A 21236-nucleotide genomic window follows, 5' to 3' on the forward strand; every position below is an offset into this window, starting at 1 on the left:
CTGTCATCATCGCTTGGTCCCGAGCGTGCTGCTCCCCCCACATTGCCTTTTGGCAGGGGGTGGTTGGTTCAAGCCAGGTGTCCCTCCGGCTCCGTGTCCTCCTGGCTCACCCCATCTCAGGCCTCCCACATCGCCCTTGTCTACTCCTCATCTCCATCAGCTCCCCCTCCACCTCCACCGACGTGGGGCGTGTTCCCCCGGCCGGCTCTCTCCTCCTTCGCTGCTCCCTCCGACTTCCTGCTCCCACTCCTCCACCTCCTCCTCTGGCTTGCCTCCTTCCCACCCCCCTAGCCTCCCACCCCCCCCCCGCTCCTCTCGCTCTCCCCCATCCCCCCTTTTTGAAGGGGGAGGCATGGGGTCTGGAGGACGAGGGAGGAAAAGGGGCGCGCGGGGGGGGGGGTGTTGGCTTAGCCCGGCTGGTTGATGGGTGGGGAGGTCGGGTAGGTGGCATTGGTGGCCTTGTCAGAGGTGTAAGGGGAGTCTCAGTGTCGCGGTTTTCCACGCCGTGACGCGTGGCGTCGTGTTGGGGGCAGGTTGGGACTGGGGAAGGCGGGCTGCGGTGCCCGAAACCCTGTGGGTGGGTGTCATTCCGTGTGCCGTGGCCTCTCCTGCGCCCTCCTCGGGGCTCAAGCCTTGCAGGGTGCAGCGTCGGCGCCGCAACATCCCGGCTCTGCCTCTCTCCCCACCAGCCACACCTTCTCTCTCCATTGGGTTTACCAGCACTCCTGGGCAAGACAACGAGACGATGAGGACGTCGGCGATAACGGTGACCTCCAGTCCCCTGGATCTCGTTTTTTCGTCTGCCCGTCCATCAGTGGGTCTATCAATGGGTCGTCCCCCTCCCTCTGAGACGCGAGCTCAGATCAGATGTAGTGACCCGCTGAATTTAAGCATATTAGTCAGCAGAGGAAAAGAAACTAACAAGGATTCCCTCAGTAATGGCAAGTGACCAGGGAAGACCCCAGCGCCGAATCCCCGCCCCGCGGTGGGGGCGGGAAATGTGGCGTACGGAAGACTCACTCCCCGGCACTGCTCGTGGGTGGCCCAAGTCCTTCTGATAGAGGCCCAGCCCATGGATGGTGCCAGGCCAGTAGCACCCCAGCGCGCTGGGTCTGGGTCTTCGCAGAGTCGGGTTGCTTGAGAATGCAGCCCAAAGTGTGTGGTAAACTCCATCTAAGGCTAAATACCTACATGAGACTGATAGTCCACATGTACCTAAAAGAACTTTGAAGAGAGAGTTCAAGAGGGTGTGAAACCCTTAAGAGGTAAATGGGTGAGGTCAGCGCAGTCTACCTGGAGGAGTCAACCCGCTGGTGTCCTTTGGCCGTGCTGGCATTCTCCTTGCCAAACTTTCCAGCACCCCGTTCCGCCAGACCTCTTCACCCTTCGGTCCTCCCCCTGGTGCCGCCCCTCCTCCTGTCCTCCAGGAGGGGGGTGCGTTCTGGCGGGTGCAGGGGCGGGCCTGTGGGGCGAGGGTGAGGCCGGCGGGGGACAACCCCCCTGCAAGTGACCGGCTGCCACTGGACGCATTTCCACCGAGGCAGTGTGCCACGACCAGCTCAGGGATGACTAGGAAGGGCCAGCAGGGAAGGTGGCTTGGGGAGGGGGGTCCCCACACCCACCTCATTCTCATGGCGTAGGGCGAGGGACACCCCCCCCCCCGTAGCAGCTCTCCTCCCTGTGGCCTCTGGGGCCTTGTCTGCTGGGTCAGCGTCCTTTTGGGGCATGCGTGGGAGCTAAGGGGGGGAGCAGGGCAGTTGGCTGGCTAGCTGGCCGCCCCCCCCAGCTCCTCCTCCCCACCCCGCCGCGCCCCTCCCTGTCCAGTGAGACGGAAGACGGTGGGAGCCCCCCCACCGGCACCTGAGGGGTCCTTCCTTCTCTCCTGTGCCTCCTCTGCACGTGAAAACGCACTCTCGTGACCCCCTCAGTTTCTCCTGTTGTCTGTTTCTTCTTGCTGGCCGGCCTGAGGTGACCCAATCCACCTCTTGCTTGCGGGGAAGTGTCGCGCCAGCTTCCCGCTGCTTGTAGGGGAGACTCTCCGCCCCTCGCCCATCTGAAAAAAAAAGCAAACGCTCACATATGACTCTTAGCGGTGCATCACTTGGCTCCTGGGTCAATGAAGAACGCAGCTAGCTGCGAGGATTAAATTGATTCTTTGCAGGACACATTGATCATCGATGCTTTGAACATACTTGTAGCCCCAGGTTCCTCCCAAGGCTACCGCAGTCTGAGCGTTGCTTGCCGAGCAATCGCGTCTCCGGGTGGTCCCCAGGGGTAGCGCGTTTGGGGGTTCCGCTGCATTGCCCGGGGTTGGTGTGCCCTCGGTACACGCAAGTGCAGAGCCAGTCGGTGCGCGCCTGCCTCGCCTCACTGGCCCCGAGCTCGCCCCCACTCTTGTCCGTCTGCATGCGCGTGGGGGCTGGGAGTGGGGCACGTCGTGTGGTAGGGTGTCGCTGTCGCCCGCACTTTCGAGGGAGCGGTATTCAGAAGAGAAGGGGCGAGCAAGAGTGGCGTGCCCCAGGTGTTGGGTGTCAGGGAGCTCTGCGGTCCCGGGTGGGGTCACTGCTCATGGTGAGGGAGGAAAGGGGGTTTGCTTTGGCTTAGCACGGCTTGTTGGTGAGGGGGGAGGTCGGGTGGGTGGCGTCGGTGATATTGTCGGAGGTGTTGGGGGAGTCTAGATGTCTCAGTCTTCTGCCCGGGTGGCGCTTGCGGTCGTGTTGGGGGCAGGTCGGAAATGGGGAAGGCGGGCCGTGGTGCCCGGAACTGTGAGGGCGGGCATCATCGGGTGTGCCTTGATGTCTCCAGCGTCCTCCTCGGGGTTCGTGCCGTGCACTGTGCTGCACCACGTCGCCTCGTCCCCACTCCGCCCCTCTCTCCTCAGGCCGCCTCCTCTCTCTTGGTTGGGTTTTCTGGCTCTCCTGAGTGAAACGAAGGGGACAACAAGGAGGACGACGATGAGGACCGCAATGGCGGTGACCTCCAGTCCCGTCTGTCTCGTTTGTTTGTCGGTTGGTCAGTCAGTCGGTCGGTGGTCCCCCTCCCTCCGAGGTGCTACCTCAGATCAGATGTGGTGACCCCTGAATTTAAGCATATTAGTCAGCAGAGGAAAAGAAACTAACAAGGATTCCCTCAGTAAAGAATAGTGAACAGGGAAGAGCCCAGCGCCAAATCCCCGCCCCGCGGTGGCGCGTGGGAAATGGGTACGGAAGACCCACTTTCCGGAGCCGCTCACAGGGGGCCCAAGTCCTTCTGATCAAGGCCACGCCCGTGGACGCTATGAGGCCAGTGGTGACACCCCGGCGCGCCAGGCCCCAGTCTTCCCCGAGTCGGGTTTCTTGGGCATGCAGTCCCAAGCCCGTGGTAAACTCCATCTAAGGCTAAATACCCGCAACAGACCGACAGTCAACAGGGACCCTAAGGGAAAGTTGAAAGTACTTTGAGGAGAGATTTCAAGAGGGCATGAAACTGTTGAGACGTAAATGGGTGGCGTCTGCGCACCTTCCGGGAGGGGGGTGTGCTCCGGCAGGTGCGGGGGAAGGGTGGGCGGGACCGGGCTGTGGTCGGTGTGGGACCTTTCCCTGGCTGATGACTGACCAACCCCTGCCAGGCGCATTTCCAAGGGGGCAGTGCAACCCAACCGGCTCTGGGAAGGCTGGGAAGGCCCCTCGGGAAGATGGCTTGGGTGTCCCCCGCCCCAGTCCTTCCAGCGGCATGCGCAGGGTTCCGTACCCCCTGGAGTGTTACAGACCCCAGCAGCAGCAGCTCTCCTCCCCGCTGCCTCTGGGGTCATGTCGGCTGAGACCGCATTGTGTCGGGGCTCTCACGGGAGGTTGGGGTGGGGAGGGCGGCTGACTGGCCGGTCCCCGCTGCCGGGCTCCTTGTCCTCACCCCGCCGCCACGGCCACCTTCCAATGCCCTCTTCTGCCCCTGTGCGTTCCTTCCGTGCTTCTGCTCATCTGTCCTCCCTCTCCAGGTACCCAGCTTGTCCCAGCGATGAGGTTTTAAAGAAGCGTTGGGGGATGGTCACCCCGCCAACGTTGGGCTCTTGGCGGCGGGTTCATGCTGGTAACTCATGGTGGCCTGTGATGGGGGGACTTGGGTGCGAGAAGTCGACAAGTTGGGGATGCTGGTTCCAGACGCCACTGTGTTCTCTTCTCCAGGACCGTCCACCCCCAGCCCCTGCCCCCGCATGTGTACTCTTTCCCCGCCTTCCTCTCCTTAGTTTGGGCCTGGGCACCCTGTGCCGCCGCCACTGTCTCCAGGTGGCCTGGCCGGGTTCGAGGGTGTACCCGGCCGGTCGTCTGGCCGTGTTGGTGTTGGCGAGGGCCCTCCCTTTCCGGTGAGGGGAAGATGGTGAGAGCACCACAGGAGCCTCTGTGGTCCGTCCTTCCGTGTGCTCGTCTGCTTTGCTACGGGCTGTGGGCTCCGTGAGTTGCCGGAAAAGGCCCCTCAGCCCGTGAATACATACTCTCATGACACACTGGAGTTTCTGATGTCGTCTGTTCCTTCTTGCTGGCCGGCCCCAGGCATCCCCGTCTGCCTCGCGTGAGCCTGAAAGTGTGGTGCGAGCGTCTTGCTGCTTGTGGGTGGACTCTCCTCCTCTGACCCATCTAAAAAAAAAAAAAAAAAGAAAAAAGCAAACACAATTCTTAGCGGTGAATCACTTGGCTCTGCATCGATGAAGAACACAGCTAGCTGCGAGAATTAAGGTGAATTGCCAGACGCATTGATCACGTGGACACTTCGAATGCACTTGTGGCCCAGCGTTCCTCCCCGGCTACGCCTGTCTGAGCGTCGCTTCCCGATCAAACATGACCCCCCCCCCAACGTTGTCCCCCGGGCGCGCGCGGCTGAGGGTTCCCCTGGTCCGCGTAAGTGCAGCCCCGGTCGGCGTGCGCCTTCCTGGACTTGCTGGCCCTGTGCTCAGCCCCACGAATACGCGAGGGGGGCTCGGAGGGGGCCAGTCATCTTTTGGTGGGGTGCAGGCGTCATCTGCTGCCCTCGAGAGGGAGCAGCGTTCGGAAAAGGGGCGACCCAGACTAGCGTGCTGAGGTGTTGGTGTCAGAGAGGGTGGCGGTCCTGGGTGAGGTCATGGCTCCGGGTAGCCCGTACCAGTGGTGTCTGCCATCCCCAGTCTACAGTCCGGTCCCTCACTGTGGAGCAGGTGTCCTCGTGCCACAATCGTGTCCCAGAGAAATGTGTGCCACCCCCGCCGAGGTCGGCCTCACGTCGAAGCCCTTGGCACATGTGAGACCGCTCCCCTGGAGTACTCGCTGCCCAGGCGGCGGCCAGCAGGACGCCTCGGCATCATTCGCCTTTGGGCAAAATCCCGGAGATCGCCCGCCCGCGGTCTCGCCAAGTGCCATCAGTGGGTCATGAGGCCCTGCTTTCCCTTGGTGGGAGGCAGAAGGTGTGAGTGGTGAGGGGGCCTAGGCCAGTCACTGGCTGGCCATGCTGAGGGGTCAGGCGGCGTCTTTGTCGTCTTGCGGTCCCAAGCCCACGTTGCACCGCACCACCTGTGTCATGCCCATGTCTCCCACATTGCTGCTCGGCGGGGGTAGTTGTGGTTGGTTCGAGCCCGGGGTCTCCTGCTCCTTGCCCTCCTGGCTCCCCCATCTCTAGCTGCCCACTTAGTCTTTGTGTACTCCTCTTCTCCGTCCGCTCCCCACTCCACCACCACCTCCGTGGGGCGTGTTTCCCCAGGCCGGCTCTCTCTCTCCTCCTTGGCTCTCTCCGCCTTCCTGCTCCTGCTCCTCCAAATCCTCCTCAGGCCTGCCTCCTCCCCCTCGCCGCCGCCCTTTTTGGGGAGTGAAACAGGATCTGGAGACCCATTGAGGAAAGGGGGGGAGGGTTGTGCAGGCTTAGCCTGGCTGGTTGGTGGGGGTGGGGGGGGTGGGTGTCGTCAGTGGCTTTGTTGGAGGTGTTGGAAGAGTCTCTGTGTGGCTGCGTTCAGCCCCGGTGGCGCATGGCATTGTGTTGGGGGCAGGTCGGGACTGGGGAAGGCGGGCCATGGTGCCTGGAACTGTGCGGGCTGGCATCATCGGGTGTCCTGTGGCCTCTCCCGTGCCCTCCTCCAGGCTCGTGCGGCGCTGCTCCCTGTTGTCCTGCTCCACCTCTCTTTCGTCTGGCCGTCTCCTCTCTCCACTGTGTTTTCCGGCACTGCTGGGTGAGACAGCGGTGATGAAGATGACAACGGCAATGGCGGTGACCTCTGGTCCCGTCTGTCTCGTTTGTTCAGTCGTCCGTTGGTCAGTCGGTCGGTTGTCCCCCTCCCTCTGAGACGCGAGCTCAGATCAGACGTGGTGACCGGCTGAATTTAAGCATATTAGCCACCAGAGGAAAAGAAACTAACAAGGATTCCCTCAGTAATGGCGAGTGACCAGGGAAGAGCCCGGCGCCGAATCCCCGCCCTGCGGTGGGACAGGGGAAATGTGGGGAATGGAAGACCCGCTCCCTGGCGACACTTGTGGGAGGCCCAAGTCTTTCTGATTGAGGCAAAGCCCATGAACGGTGTGAGGCTGGGAGCGGCCCCCTGCGTGCTGTGTTCGGGGGAATCACGAGATGGATACTTAAATACCATAAGGGAAAGTTGTAAAGAACTTTGGAGAGAGTTCAAGTGGGCTTGAAACTGTTAAGAGATAAACGTGTGGGGTCCGCACAGTCTGCCTGGAGGACTCAAACCGGAGGCCTCATCCACCCATACTTGGTGGTCTCCTGGCTGATCCTTTCCGCGGCCGCGTTCCTCCTGACCCCTTCTCCAGTCCGCCTTCCCACTCACTACCGCCCCTTCTCTGTTCTGGGATGGGGGTACACTCTGGTGGTTGCAAAGGAAGGGCAGGAGTGGCGGGGGTGGGGTCCAGAGGAGCGCCGAAAGGGAGGTTGGGGGAGGAAGGCTGGAGGCCCTGCACTTGGCACCTCCTTCCCTCCCTGCCTCCCTAGTGACCTTCCCACTCCTTCTTCTGCCCCTGTGCATTCATTCCATGCTTCCAGGCTCCTGTCCTCCCTCTCCAGGTATCTAGCACGTCCTGCCAAGGAGATTTCAAGATCCCTTGGAGGGTGATCACCCCACTGGCCTTGGGGTCTGGGCAGTGGGTTCATGCTGGGAGTTTATGGGGCCGGTGATAGGGGTGACTAGGGCGCAAGAAGTCACATTGGGGGCTCTGGTCCCCGACGCCTCTGTGCTCTCTTCTCTGTGCCCTTTCTTCCCCAGACCCTGCCCCTGCCCCATGTGTGTACTCTTTCCCCACCTGCCTCTCCTCGGTTTGGGCCAGGGTGCTGAGCACCACAACCACCTCTGGGTGGCCTGGGCAGGATCAGGGTTATAGCTGGCTGGTCTTTAGGGCCCTCTTAGTGTTGGGCATGGGCCCTCCCATACTATTGAAGGGGCAGGTGGTGGGAGCACTCCGGGGCCCTGTGGGGTCAGTCCTTCTGTCCCTTGTGCTTGTCCACCAGCCTCTGGAACGGATGGAACTGGCAGGCAAAGAACTCCTGAGTCCACCAAGCCCGGCAGGGAGCAGCAAGACTTGTGCAGGCTGGTTCAAGACCTGCTGAGCTGGTCCACTGAACAAGGAACCTGTCCAGGGCCAATCGAGGGTCCCAAAATAACTGGGCTCAGGGGATGGTGCGGGGGACACTAACCACATGCCACCCAGCCTCTAGAACAGATGACACTGGCAGGCCGACAACACCAGAGTCTGCCAAGCACAGCAGCAAGATCCCAGACCTGTATAGGACATTTCAAGACCCATTGAACTGGTCCAGTGCAAAAGGAAGGTGCGAAATTCACTGTCCTAGGCCAAGTGAGGGTCCCAAAATAGCAGGGCTCAGGGGATGGTGGGAGGACACTCTCCCTAGGCTGCCCAGCCTCTGGAACAGATGATGCTGGCAGGCCCAGAACTCCAGAGTCAGCCAAGGCCAGCAGGGAGCAGCAACACCTGTGCAGGCCGGTTCAAGACACATCAAGCTTGTCCAGTGCAACACGAAGCTGTGAAATTCACTTTCAGGGGCCCAGCGAGGGTTCCAAATTAGCTGGGCTGTGGAGATGGGTGCATGAACACTCATCCCACGCCACCCAGCCACTTGAACAGATGGCAATGGCAGGCACAGAACTCCAGAGTCTGCCAATCCAGGCAGGGAGCAGCAAGACATGTGCAGGCTTGCCGAAGACTCGCTGAGCTGGTGCAGGACAACAGAAAGCTACAAAGTTCCTTGTCAGGGCCAAGCTAGGGTCCCAAACTAGGTGAGCTCAGGGGATGTTGTGGGGAAACTCACCACAGGCTGCCTAGCATCTGGAACAGATGGCGCTGGCAGGCCCAGAACTCCAGATTCTGCCAAGCCCAGCAGGGAGCGGCGAGATCTCTGCCGGTCGGTTCAACACCTGCCAAGCTGGTCCACTGCATCACAAAGCTGTAAAATTCCATGTCCAGGGCCAATTGTGGGTCCCAAACTATCTAGGCTCTGGGGATGGTGAGGGGACATTCAGCACAGGCCTCCCAGTTCCTGGAACCCATATCGGCAGCTGGCTCAGAACATGAGTCCACTAAGAATGGCAGGGAGAGGCGAAGCCTTTGCAGGCCTGCTCAGGACCCACCTCGCTGGTCCAGTGCAACACGAAGCCATGAATTTCCCCTGTTCAGGGCCAAGCGAGAATCACAAATTTGCTTGGCTCAGGGGATGGTGCATGGGACATTCACCCCAGGCCACCCTGCCTCTAAAACTAATGGGACCCGCTCGCTCATAACTCCAGAGTCCACCAATTACGGCAGGGACCGGTGAGGACATTGCAGGCCCACTCAGGACTCGCTGTGCTTGTCCAGTGCAACAGGAAGCCGCGAAGTTCCCTGTCTAGGGCTGAGTGAGGATCCCAATCTAGCTAGGCTTGGGGGACGTTTCGGAGGACACTCACAACAGGCTGCCCAGCCTCTGAACTGATGGTGCCCACTCCTGCAGAACTCTAGAATCTGCCAACCACTGCAGGAGCAACGAGGCCCTTGCAGACCAGCTCAGGACCTCCCACTCTGGTCCAGTGCAACAGGAAGCCATGAAGTTCCCTGTCCAGGGTGGAGTGATGATCCCAAACAAACTGGACTTGGGGAATTGTGCAGGGGGAACCTCACCCCACGTCTGCCACTCTCTAGAACTGATGGCACCTGCTTATTTAGAACTCCAGTGTCTGCCAAGCATGGCCGGGAGTGGGGAGGCCATTGCAGGCTCAGGACCCTCCAGGCTAGTGGTGTCCTACCAGAAGCCGCAAAGTTCCCTGTCCAGTGCCGAGCAAGGGTCCCAAGCTAGCTGGGCTTGAGGCATAATACGGTGGACACTTACTCCAGGCCGCCAAGCCTCAGGAACCTATGGCACCTGCTGGCTCCGAACTCTAGAGTCTGCCAAACACTGGAGGGTGCATCGAGGCCTTTGCAGGCCCAATCAGGAATAGCCAGATGGTCCATTGCAAGGGAAGTCATAAAGTTCCCTGTCAGGGGCCCAAACTGTCAGAGGATCCCTATCAGAGGATTCCAAACTATGTGGACTTGGGGGATGGTGTGGGGGACACTCACCCTAGGCCACTCATCCTCTGGAACCAATGGCGCCTGCTCGATGCTGGGACTCCAGAGTCTGCCAAGCACAGCAGGGAGCAGTGCTGCCTTTGCAGGCCCTCTCAGGACTCCTCATGTTGGTCCACTGCAACAGGAAGCCAAGAAGTTCCCGATCTGGGGGGCTGAGCGAGCTTCCTAAACTAGCTGGGCTCACAGAATGGTGCGGGGGACACTCAACCTAGGCTGCCCAGCCTGTGAAACCGAAGGCACCGGCTCACTCAGGACTTCAGAGTCTCCAAAACATAAGAGGGTGTGGCAAGGCCAGTGCAGGCCTGCTCAGGATCTGCCAGGCTGGTCCAGTGCAACTGGAAGCCGTGCAGTTCCCTGTCTAGGACTGAGTGAGGATTCCAAACTAACTAAGCTCATGGGATGATGCAGGGGACACTCACCCCTGGCTGCCCAGGCTCTAGATCTGAAGGCGCACACTTGCTTAGTACTCCAGAGTCTGCAGAGCAAAGCCAGGATGGGGGAGGCCATTACAGGCCCCCTCAGGACATGTCATGCTGGTCCAGTGCAATGGGAAGCAGCAAAGTTCCCTAGATATCTGGGTTTGGAGAAAGGTGCAGGGGACACTCACCCCAGGCCACCCAGCCTCTGGAACAGATGGTGCCTGCTCACTCAGAAATCCAGAGTTCATGAAGCATGGCAGGGAGCGGCAAGGTCACTGCAAGCCTGGTCAGGACACCCTGCACTGGTCCAGTGCAACACAAAGCCGAGAAGTTACCTGTCCAGGGCCGAGGGAGGATCCTAAACTAGCTAAGCTCAGGGAATGGTGTGGGGGACACTCACCCCAGGCTGCCAGACTCTGGAACCAATGATGCCAGCTTGCTGAGAACTCCAGAGTCTACCAAGCACAGCAGGTAGTGGGGAGGCCGTTGCAGGCCTGCTCAGGACACCCGCACTGGTCCAGTTCAACAGGAAGCCACGAAGGAAGTTACCTCTCTGCAGCCAGGCTAAGATCCCAAACTAGCTGGGCTTGGGGGATGTTGTGGGGGACACTCACATCAGGCCGCTCAGCCTCTGGAACTGAATGCACCTGCTGGTTTAGGATGCCAGAGTCCGCCAAGAATGACACAGAGCCGTGAGGCCATTGCAGGCCCACTCAGGTCCCACCATGATAGTCTAGTACAACTGGAAGCCATAAAGTTCCCTGTCCAGGGCTGAGCAAGGGTCCCAAGCTAGCTGGGCTGGGGGGATGATGAGGAGACACTTACCCCAGGCTGCCCAGCTTCTTGTACCAATGGTGCCCACTCTTTCAGAACTCCAGAGTCCACCAAGCACAGCAGGGAGCGGTGGGGCCATTGCAGGCACCCTTAGGACCAGTCTCACTGGTCCAGTGCAAGAGGAATTGGCAAAGTTCCTTGTCTGGGGACGTGCAAGTATCCCAAAGTTGCTTGGCTCTGCGGATGGTGCGTGGGACACTCAACCCAGGCCGCTCAGTCTCTGGAACTGATGGCGCCTGCTTGCTTAGAACTCAAGAGTCCTCCAAGCATGGCCAGGAGCAGGGAGGCCATTGCAGGCCTGCTCAGTACCCGTTGCACTGGTCCAGTGAAACTGGAAGCTACAAAGTTCCCTGTCCTGGGGCCAGTGAGGGTCCCAAGCTAGCTGGGCTCGGTGGATCCTGAGGGGGACATTTACCCCAGGCTGCCCAGCCTGTGGAACAGATGGCACATACTTGCTCAGCACTCCAGAGTACACTAAGCACCACGGGAAGCAGCGAGGCTGCACTGGTCCAGTGCAACTGGAAGGTGCGAAGTTCCCTGTCCATGGCTGAGCGAGTGTCTCAAGCTACCTGGACCCCAGGCCTCCCAGCATCTGGATCCAATGGCACGCACTTGATTAGAACTCTAGAGTCTACCAAGAACAGCAGGGAGGCAGTTGCATGCCCACTCAGGGCCTCCAGCACTGCTTCAGTTCCCTGTCTGGGGTAGAGCAAGTGTCTCAAGCTACCTGGGCTTGGGTGATGGTTCAGGGAAAACTCACCCCTGGCTTCCAAGTATCTGGAACCAATGATGTTTGCTCGCTAAGAACTTCAGATCCTGCCAAGCACAGTAGGGAGCAGCAAAACCATTGCAGGCCTGCTCATTACCTGCCAAGCTGGTCCAGTGCAACCAGAAGCTGCAAAGTTCCATTTCCAGTGCAGAGCAAGGATCCCAAACAAGCTGGGCTTGGGGGATGGTGAAGGGGACACTCACCCCAGGCCACCCAGGCTCCGGAACCAATGGCACCCTTTGCTCAGAACTCCAGAGTCCGCCAAGTGTGGCAGGGAGTAGTGAGGCCATTGCAGGACTGCTCGGGACCTGCTGTGCTCATCCAGTGCAACAGGAAGCCACAAACTTCCCTGTTCCTGGCCGAGTGAGTGTCATAAGCTAGCTGGGCTCAGGGGATGGGGCAGGAACACTCACTCCAGGCCACCCAGCCTCTGGATCTGGTATTGCCAGCTCGTGCAGAACTCCAAAGTTGGCCAAATACAGTAGAGAGTGGCAAGGCCATTGCAGGCCCACTCAGGAATCGCCATGCAGGTCCAGTGCAACAGGAAGATGTGAAATTCCCTGTCTTGGGCTGAGCAAGGGTCCCAACTTAGCTGGGCTCTGAGGATGGTGCCATGGATACTCACTCCAGGCCGTGTAACCTCTGGAAGCATGGCACCCACTCACTTAGAAATCCAGAGTCCACCTAGCATGGCAGGGAGCAGCGAGGCCGTTGCTGGGATGCTCAGGAACTGGGCTGCTCAGGAACTGCTATGCTGGTGCAGTGCAACAGAAAGCCATGGAGTTTCCTGTCCAGGGCTGAGGGGTGGTCAAAGCTAGCTGGGCTCAGGGTAAGGAGAGGGGACACTCACCAGAGGCTGCTCAGCATGTGGAACCAATGATGCCCGTTGGCTTAGAACTCCAGAGTCTGCCAAGCAAGGCAGGGAACAGCGAGGCTGCTGAAGGCCCACTAAGGAACCTCCAAGCTTGTCCAGTGCAACAGGAAGCTGCAAAATTCCCTTTCAGGGGCTGATCGAGGGTTGAAAATTAGCTAGGCTGTGGGGATGGGTGTGCAGACCCTCACCCCAGGCCACCCAGCCTCTGGAACAGATGGCACCCGCTTGTTCAAAACTCCAGAGTCCGCCAATCACTTTAGGGAGCAGTGAGGCCTTTGCAGGTCTGCTCAGGACCCTCCTTGTTGTTCCAGTATAACAGGAAGCAGCAGTGTTCCCTTTCTGGTGACAAGAGAGGATCTCAAACTAGCTGGGCTCAGGAGATGCTGCTGGGAACTCTCACCCCAGGCCTCTCATCCTCTGGAACCAATGGCACCCACTCACTCAGAACTCCAGAGTCTGCCAAGCTTGGCCGGGAGTGTCAAGGCCTTTGCAGGCCAGCTCAGGACCTGCTGTGCTTGTCCAGTGCAAAAGGAAGCTGCAAAGTTCGCTGTCCATAGCTAAAGGAGGATCCCAATCTAGATGGGCTCGGGGCACGGTGCAAGGGACACTCACCCAGGCCTGCATAACCTCTGGAACTGATGGTGCCCGCAGGCTTAGAACTCAAGAGTCCACCAAAGCTGGCCAGGAGTTCACAGGCCATTGCTGGCCCACTCAGGACCACCATGCTGGTCCAGTGCAACCAGAAGCCGAAAACTTCCCTCTGGTGCTGAGCGAGGGTCCTAGCTAGCTTGGTTTGGGAGATGTTGCTGAGGACACTCATCCCAGGCCACCCAGCCTTTGGAACAGATGGCACCCACTCGCTCAGAACTCCAGAGTCTGCCAAGCATGGCAAGGAGTAACAAGGCTGGTGCAGGTCTGCTCAGGACCCATCATGAGGGTGCACTGCAACTGGAGGACACCAAGTTCCCTGTCCAGGGCCGATCCAGGGGCACAAGCTAGCTAGTCTCAGGGGATTGTGCAGGGGACACTCAATCCAGGCCACCCAGCCTCTGGAACCGATGGTGCCCACTCGCTCAAAACTCCAGAATCCACCAAGCATGGCAGGGAGCTGTGAGGCTGTTGCAGGCTCGCTCAGGACCTCCTGCACTGGTCCAGTGCTACAGGAAGCCTTGAAGTTCTCTGTTCAAGGATCTCAACCTAGCTGGGCTCAGGGGATGGAGCGGGGGAATGCTAACCCCAGGTCAGCCACCCTCTGGAACCAATGGCGCCTGCTTGCTTAGAACTCCAGTGTCTGCCAAGCATAGCAAGGTATGGCCAGGGCATTGCAGGCCTCCTCAGGACCTGCCATGCTGGTCCAGTGCAAAAGGAAGCTGCAAAGATCCCTGTACAGTGCACAGTGAGGATCCCAAAGAAACTGGGCTCAGGGGATGGTGCGGGGGACACTCACCTCAGGCCTACAAGCTTCTGGAATCATGCCTCCCCTGGCTCAGAACTTCGGAGTCCGCCAACAATGGAGGAAGTGGCCTTTGCAGGTCCCTTCAGAAGCTGGTCCAGTACAACAGGAAGCTGTGAAGTTCCCTGTATGAGGCTGAGTGAGGGTTGCAAACTTGCTGGGCTAAGGGGATGATGCGGGGACACTCACCCCAAGCAGCCCAGCCTCTGCAACCAGTGGTGCCCACTCCAGAGTCCACCAAGCACAGTAGGGAGTGGCGAGACCGTTGCAGGCAAGCTCAGGACCCGCCTCGCTCGCTGGTCTAGTGCAACAGGAAGCCAGGAAGTTCCCGGTTCAGGGCTGAGTGAGTATCCTAAACTAGCTGGGCTTGGCTAATGATGTGGGGCGCCCAGCCTCTGGAACCAATGGGGATTTAGCTCAGCAACATAAGTGCCTGCCTTGTAAGCAGGCAATCATGAGTTTGATCCCCGGTACCGATAAAAAAAAAAAAAAAAGGAACCACTGGTGCCCACTTGATTAGAAATCCAGAGTCCACCAAGGATGGCCGGGAGCGGGAAGGCACCAGGAAGCTGCAAAATTCCCTGTCCTGGGCTAAGCAAAGGTCTCAAACTACCTGGTCTCAGTGGATAGTGTGGGGACACTCACGCCAGACCAGCCAGTCTCTGGAACAGATGGCACTAACAGGCCCAGAACTCCAGAATATGCCCAGCAGGGACCAGCAAGATCTGTGCAGGCCAGTTCAAGACCCCCCACCAAGCTGGTCCAATGCAACAGGAAGTTGTGAAATTAATTCCCTGTCCTAGGCCAAGCAAGGATCCAAACTAACTGGGCTCAGGGAATGGCTCAGGAGACACACCCCAGGCCACCCAGCCTCTGGAACTGATGGCACACACTTGCTTAGGACTCCAAAGTCTGCCAAGCCTGGCTGGGAGTGGGAAGGCTGTTTCGACTCCTCATGCTGGACCAGTGCAACCAGAAGCCATGAAGTTCCCTGTCTGGGGCCAAGCGAGATCTCAAACTAACTGGGCTCGTGGGATGGTGTTGGGGGGGGGTCGGGGGGGGCACTAACCCCAGGCCCCCAGCCTCTGGAACCAATGATGCCTGCTGGCTCAGAACTCCAGAGTCCCCCAAGCACTACAGGGTGTGGGGAGGCCGGTGCAGGCCTGCTCAGGACACCCTGTGCTGGTCCAGTTCAAGAGGAAGCCACGAAGCCTGTGTCCCTTCCTGTGTCCGTCGCCCCTTGGCCATGGTCCCTCCCGGTTGAGGAGGGGTCCCTCGCGCCACACGCTGGTCCCAGAGAAATGCTTGCCCCCACGCCAGGTTCGGCCTTGCGCAGTGGCCCATGGCATATGTGAGACATGGGGGGCATATGCGCCCCCAGCATACGCCTTGCCACAGTTGTACGCTGTGCCCTGGGGTTACGTGCTGCGCCAGGGGAGAGGGGGTTGTCGCCGCGCACTGTTTGGCCCAGTGCCATCAGTGGGTCCCGAGGCCCCGCCTTCCCTCAGCGGGGGCGGACGGTGTGAGGGGCGAGGGCCTTGGCCGGTTGCTAGTGGCGGGTTGCTAGCCGGCGTGGTGGCCTCTTTGTTATTGACGCCAGTAATGAGGCCGCCCTGCACCGCACCGCACTGCCCTTCACTGTGTGCGCCTTGCCCGTTGTCTCCCCCACATTGCCGCTTGGCGGTAGGTGGATAGTTCGAGCACCGTGGCCCTCCGGCTCCATGCCCTCCTGTCTTGTCCTGTCTCCAGCTACCAGTGTCACCCTTGTCTACTCCCCATCTCTGTCCACTCCCCTCTCTGCCGCCACACCATGCCACCGTTGTGTGGCGCTTAACCCCTTCTGGCTCTCTCTCTCCTCCTTTGCTCCCTCTGCCTTCCTGCTCCCGCTCCTCCACCTCCTCGTCTGGCTTGCCTCCTTCCCCTCCACCCCTCACTCTCCCCCCTCCCACCCTTTTCGGGGAGGGGGCGTGGCAGGGGTCTGGAGGATGAGGGAGGAAAGGGGTTGTGTTGGCTTAGTCTGGCTGGTTGGTGGCTGGGGAGTTCCAGTGGGTGGTGTCGGTGTTGTTGTTGGAGATGTTGGGGGAGTCTAGGCGGTGTTCCACCCCGGTAGCACGGTCGGTCGTGTTGGGGGTAGGTCAGGACTGGGGAAGGTGGGCCGCAGTACCTGGAACCATGCGGGCAGGCGCCACCGGTTGTGCTGTGGCCTCTCCCTTGCTCTCCTCCTCCTCCGGGCTCACACCATGCACCATGCTGTGGCACACCGCATCGCCCCCACTCCTCCCCTCTCTCCTCAGGCTACCTCCTCTCTCTCTGTTCGGTTTTCTGGCATTCCTGGGCGAGATGATGGCGATGACATCTCTACTGGCGATGACATCTCTGCTGCCGATGACAAAGATGGCGATAGCAGTGACCTAGGTTCCCGTCTGTTCCGTTCTGTTGGTCAGTCGGTCATCCTCCTCCCTCTGAGACGAGACCTCAGGTCAGACGTGGTGACCCGCTGAATTTAAGCATATTAGTCAGCAGAGGAAAAGGAACTAACAAGGATTCCCTCAGTAAGGAATAGTGAACAGGGAACAGTTCAGCTCCAAATTCCCGCCCTGCAATGGGGTGCAGGAAATGTGGGGTATGTAAGACCCACTCCCCGGGGCTGCTCATCGGGGGTCCAAGACCTTCTGATCATAGATGGTGTGAAGCCGTTAGTGGCCCATGGTATGCTGGGTCCCAGTCTTCCCAGAGTTGGGTTGCTTGGGAATGCAGCCCAAAGTGGGTGGTAAACTCCATCTAAGGCTGAATACCGATAGTCAACAAGTACTGTAAGGGAAAGCTGAAAAGAACTTTGAAGAGAGAGTTCAAAAGGGCATGAAACCCTTAAGAGGTAAATGGGTGGGGTCTGCACAGTCCCCCCTGAGGATTCAACCCAGTGGTTGAATCCGGCTGTGCCAGTGGTCTCCTGGCAGATCTTTCCTGCCTCTCATTCCTCCCGACCCCTTCACCCATCTGCCCACCCACCCGCTGCCGCCCCTCCTCCCTTCCGGGAGGGGAGTACGCTCTGGAGGGTGCATGGGACGGGTGAGCAGGTCCGGGTGTGGGTGTGGGGCGGGTAGGGTACCACCCAGTGGATGTTGACCTGCAGCCTCCAGGCGCATTTCCACTTCGGTGCACCAGGACTAGCTCCGGACATCTGGGAAGGCCTCTTGGGGAAGGTGGCTTGGGGGGGAGTCCCCCTGCCTGCGTTATTCCCACGGCGTGTGGCAGGGGTCAGTTCCCCCCCGCCCCCCAAGTGTTACAGCCACCTGGCAGAGCAGCTCGCCAAATCCTGGGGTTGAGGGAGCCAGACCCATCACTGTGCTCTACCCGCTCCTGGCGCCCACCCACAGCGGAGGTCTTTCCCACAAGGGGGAGCCCACCTCTGAGACGCGAATGCTGGCATTCCCTGGGGGGCTGGACTGCCCCTCCCATGGCGCGACCACTCTCCCACTCTTGCCTCTCCTTCCCCGCAGGGAGTGATGGGGCAGGGCGGACTGTGCCCATTGCACCCCATGTGGTCTTGCCGTGGGACCTGATCCATCGTGAAACACAGACCAATGAATCTAACTCGTGAGCAAGTCGAGGGCTCCCTCAAATGCCGCTGAGGCACAATGAAGGTGAAGGCAGGTGTTTTCAGCGGCGTGCCACCGAGGGAGGGTGAGTGGGGTGGGTCCAGGGCAGGGTGGATGGTGGCGCTACCATGCACCCTCCTGCCTGCCCCTCACCCCATTCTCTCTCCCTACTCCTCCTTTTCCCAGTGCTCCACCTCACTGGCCCAAGGAGGGATCCTGAGGCCTCTCCAGTCCTCCCTCAAAAGATGGTGAACTATTCCTGGGCAGGGCGAAGCAAGAGGAAACTCTGGTGGAGGTCTGTAGTGTTCTTGACGCGCAAATCTGTTGTCCGACCTGGGTATAGGAGCGAAAGACTAATTGAACCATCTAGTAGCTGGTTTCCTCCGAAGGTTCCCTCAGGATAGCTGGCGCTCTCAAAAACCACAATGAAGTTTTATCCTGTAAAGTGAATGATTAGAGGTCTTGAGGCCAAAACCGTCTCAACCTATTCTCAAACTTTAAATGGGTAAGAATCCCAGCTCGCTGGCGTGGAGCCAGGCGTGGAATGCGAGTGCCTAGTGTGCCACTTTTGGTAAGCAGGACTGGCCCTGCAGGATGAACCAAATGCCAGGTTAAAGCGCCCGATGCCAACGCTCATCAGACCCCAGAAAAGTTGTTGGTTGATATAGACAGCAGGATGTTGGCCATGGAAGTTGGAATCCGCTAAGGAGTGTGTAACAACTCACCTGCCGAATCAACTAGCCCTGAAAATGGATGGTGCTGGAGCATCCGGCCCATACCTGGCCGTCGCTAGCAGTGGGATCTACACAGGAGCAAGAAGGGGAATCTGCGTGGAGGGTTGCCCCTTCCCCTCACCGCCCTCCCCATGTGTGTCGCCCTGCAGACACTAGCCATGGCGAGCAGGAGGGCTGCTGCGGTGAGCCTTGAAGCCTAGGGTGTGGGCCCCGGTGGAGCCGCCGCAGGTGCCGATCTTGGTGGTAGTAGCAAATATTCAAACAAGAACTTTGAAGGCAGAAGTGGAGAAGGATTCCATGTGAACAGCAGTTGAATATGAATCAATTGGTCCTGAGAGATGGGCTAGCGCCATTCCGAAGGGACAGGTGATGGTCTCCGTTGCCCTCAGCCTGTCAAAAAGGAGTCTGGTTCAGATCTCCGAATTCAGAGTGGCAGAGATGGTCATGGCGAGGCATCCAGTGCGGTAACGCGACCGACCCCAGAGAAGCCAGCGGGAGCCCCGGGGAGAGTTCACTTTTCTTTGTGAAGGGCAGTGTACCTTGGAATGTGTTCGCCCTAGAAAGGGGCCTGTGACTTGGAAAGCGTTGCGGTTCCAGCGGCGTCTGGTGAGCTCTTGCTGGCCCTTGAAAATCCGGGGAAGAGGGGTGTAAATCTCACGCCAAACCTTACCCAGATCCGCAGCATGTCTCCAAGGTGAACAGCCTCAGGCGTGTTAGAACAATGTAGGTAAGGGAAGTCGGCAAGCTGGATCTGTAACTTCCGGATAAGGATTGGCTCTAAGGGCGGGGTCGGTCGGGCTGGGGCGCCAATCGGGACTTGACACGCGTCATGGCTGGACGAGGTGCCCGCCTCCCCACTACGCCTGGGGTTTCCCCTCGTCCAAGCCTGCCCCTGCTTCCCGCCTCTGACCCTCCTGTGCGGCGCGCCGCCCGTAGTCCGCTCTGGCGGTGCTGCGGCATCTGCAGCAGGGGGGCCCCTGGTGGTCCAGCGGTGGCAGAACAGTCTCCCTTGGGGCCAGTGGGCCTCCTGGGGGGGCCTGGACACCTGGGGGGCCGACGCCAGCATCAACTTTGGACGCAAGCCAACGTATGCGGGGAGCCCAGCGGGTGCCTTGCACGCCCAGCTCCTCTCCCTCTCATCTCCGCAGCCCCTTTCCGCTCGACACCCCCCCCCCCCACATCCTAGCGCAGCGAGCATCAGCGGCAGGGTGGGGTCTGACCTCCGTCCTTTCCCGCCTCTTGTACGCTCCAGGTAGCGGCGCGGGGAGAAGGGTGTGGGGGGAGTTGTCGGTTTTGGGAGGAGTGGGGAAGCCGGTCCGCACTGGTCTCCCCCGCCGGGTGAGCCCCCACGCCGCAGTTCCTTGCAGTGCTCCACCTCAGCCTGCACCTAGCAACCCACTTAGAACTGGTGTTCCAGGCGAATCTGACTGTTTAACTAAAACAAAGCATCACGAAGGCCCTCGGTGGGTGCTGATGCGATGTAATTTCTGCCCAGTGCTCTGAATGTCAAAGTGAAGAAATTCAATGAAGTGCGGGGAAATGGTGAGCTAAACTATTACTCTCTTAAGGTAGCCAGATGCCTCATCTAATTAGTGACGCGCATCATGGATGAATGAAATTCCCACTGTCCCTACCTACTACCCAGCGAAACCACAGCCAAGGGAATGGGCTTGGCAGAATCAGCGGGGAAAGAAGACACTGTTGAGCTTGACTCTAATCTGGCACAGTGAAGAGACATGAGAGGTGTAGAATAAGTGGGAGGCCCCGGCATCCCCCCCATTTCCCGCGAGGGGATGGGGTGGGGTCCGCCGGCCTCAAGGGCTGCCGGTGAAACATCACTACTCTGATCGTGTTTTCACTGACCCGGTGAGATGAGGGGGCAAGCCCCGTGGGGCTGTCGCTTCTGGCACCAAGCGTTAGGTCCTCTGTGCTGCGTCTTCACAGGTGCGCAGTTGTCCCACCAGGCGCAACCCGCTCCGGGGACAGTGTTAGGTGGGGGTTTGACTGTGGTGGTACACCTGTCAAACAGTAACGCAGGGGTCCTAAGGTGAGCTCAGGGAGGACAGAAACCTCTCATGGAGCAGATGGGCAAAAGCTCGCTTGATCTTGATTTTCAGTATGAATATAGACCGTGAAAGCGGGGCCTCACGGTCCTTCTGACCTTTTGGGTTTTAAGCAGGCGGTATCAGAAAAGTTACCACAGATATCTAACTGGCTTGTGGCGGCCAAGCATAGCGACATCCCTTTTTGATCCTTCGATGTCGGCTCTTCCTATCATTGTGAAGCAGAATTCATCAAAGGTTGGATTGTTTACCCACTAATAGGGAACGTGAGCTGGGTTTAGACCGTCGTGAGACAAATTAGTCTTACCCTACTGATGATGTGTTGTTGCCATGGTAATCCTGCTCAGTAGGAGAAAGGAACCACAGGTTCAGACATTTGGTGTATGTGTTTGGCTGAGGAGCCAATGGGGCAAAGCTACCATCTGTGGAATTATGACTGAACGCCTCTAAGTCAGAATCCTGCCCAGGCGGAACGATATGCACGTTCGTGAGGAACCTGGTGCTAAACCATTGTAGAGGATCTGCTTCTGGGTCAGGGTTTTGTAAGTAGCAGAGAAGCTTCCTCGCTGTAATCTATTGAAAGTCAGCCAGCCCTCAACTCGAGGGTTTGTCTCTCTGCTCGCTAGCATGCTCACTCGCTCTCCCACTCCCGGCCTTGCCTGGGGGTGCGGGGTGTGTGTGTGTGTGTGTGTGTGTGTGTGTGTGTGTGTGTGTCGTGTATCGTGTATCGAGTGGCGACGCTCGCATGTTTGAGGTTCTTCCACCCTCGCCCCCGCCCCCATCCCCCAAGTTCCGGGAGGGGGCTGAGGTGTCGGGGTTAGGGTGTCTGGAGATTTGTGGCTCACTCAGTTCTTTCCTCCAGCCAGGCCCTGCCTGCCTGCCTGCCTTGCCGGGCTGGTCCTCTGGGGGTATGTCACGTTCCAGGTCG

General features: G+C 59.2%; 2 pseudogenes; both read left to right on the plus strand.

The window, feature by feature from the left end:
- Nucleotides 1-4644: 4644 nt before the first annotated feature.
- LOC111753612 (5.8S ribosomal RNA) lies at nucleotides 4645-4797 on the plus strand (annotated as a pseudogene).
- An 11585-nt stretch (nucleotides 4798-16382) lies between these two features.
- On the plus strand, nucleotides 16383-20919 carry LOC111753630 (28S ribosomal RNA; annotated as a pseudogene).
- The last annotated feature ends 317 nt before the right edge of the window (nucleotides 20920-21236 follow it).

The sequence above is a fragment of the Cavia porcellus genome, unplaced genomic scaffold (genome assembly GCF_034190915.1).
Source record: "Cavia porcellus strain 051 isolate PalLab524CR breed Dunkin Hartley unplaced genomic scaffold, mCavPor4.1 scaffold_14, whole genome shotgun sequence".
Classification (NCBI taxonomy): domain Eukaryota; kingdom Metazoa; phylum Chordata; class Mammalia; order Rodentia; family Caviidae; genus Cavia; species Cavia porcellus.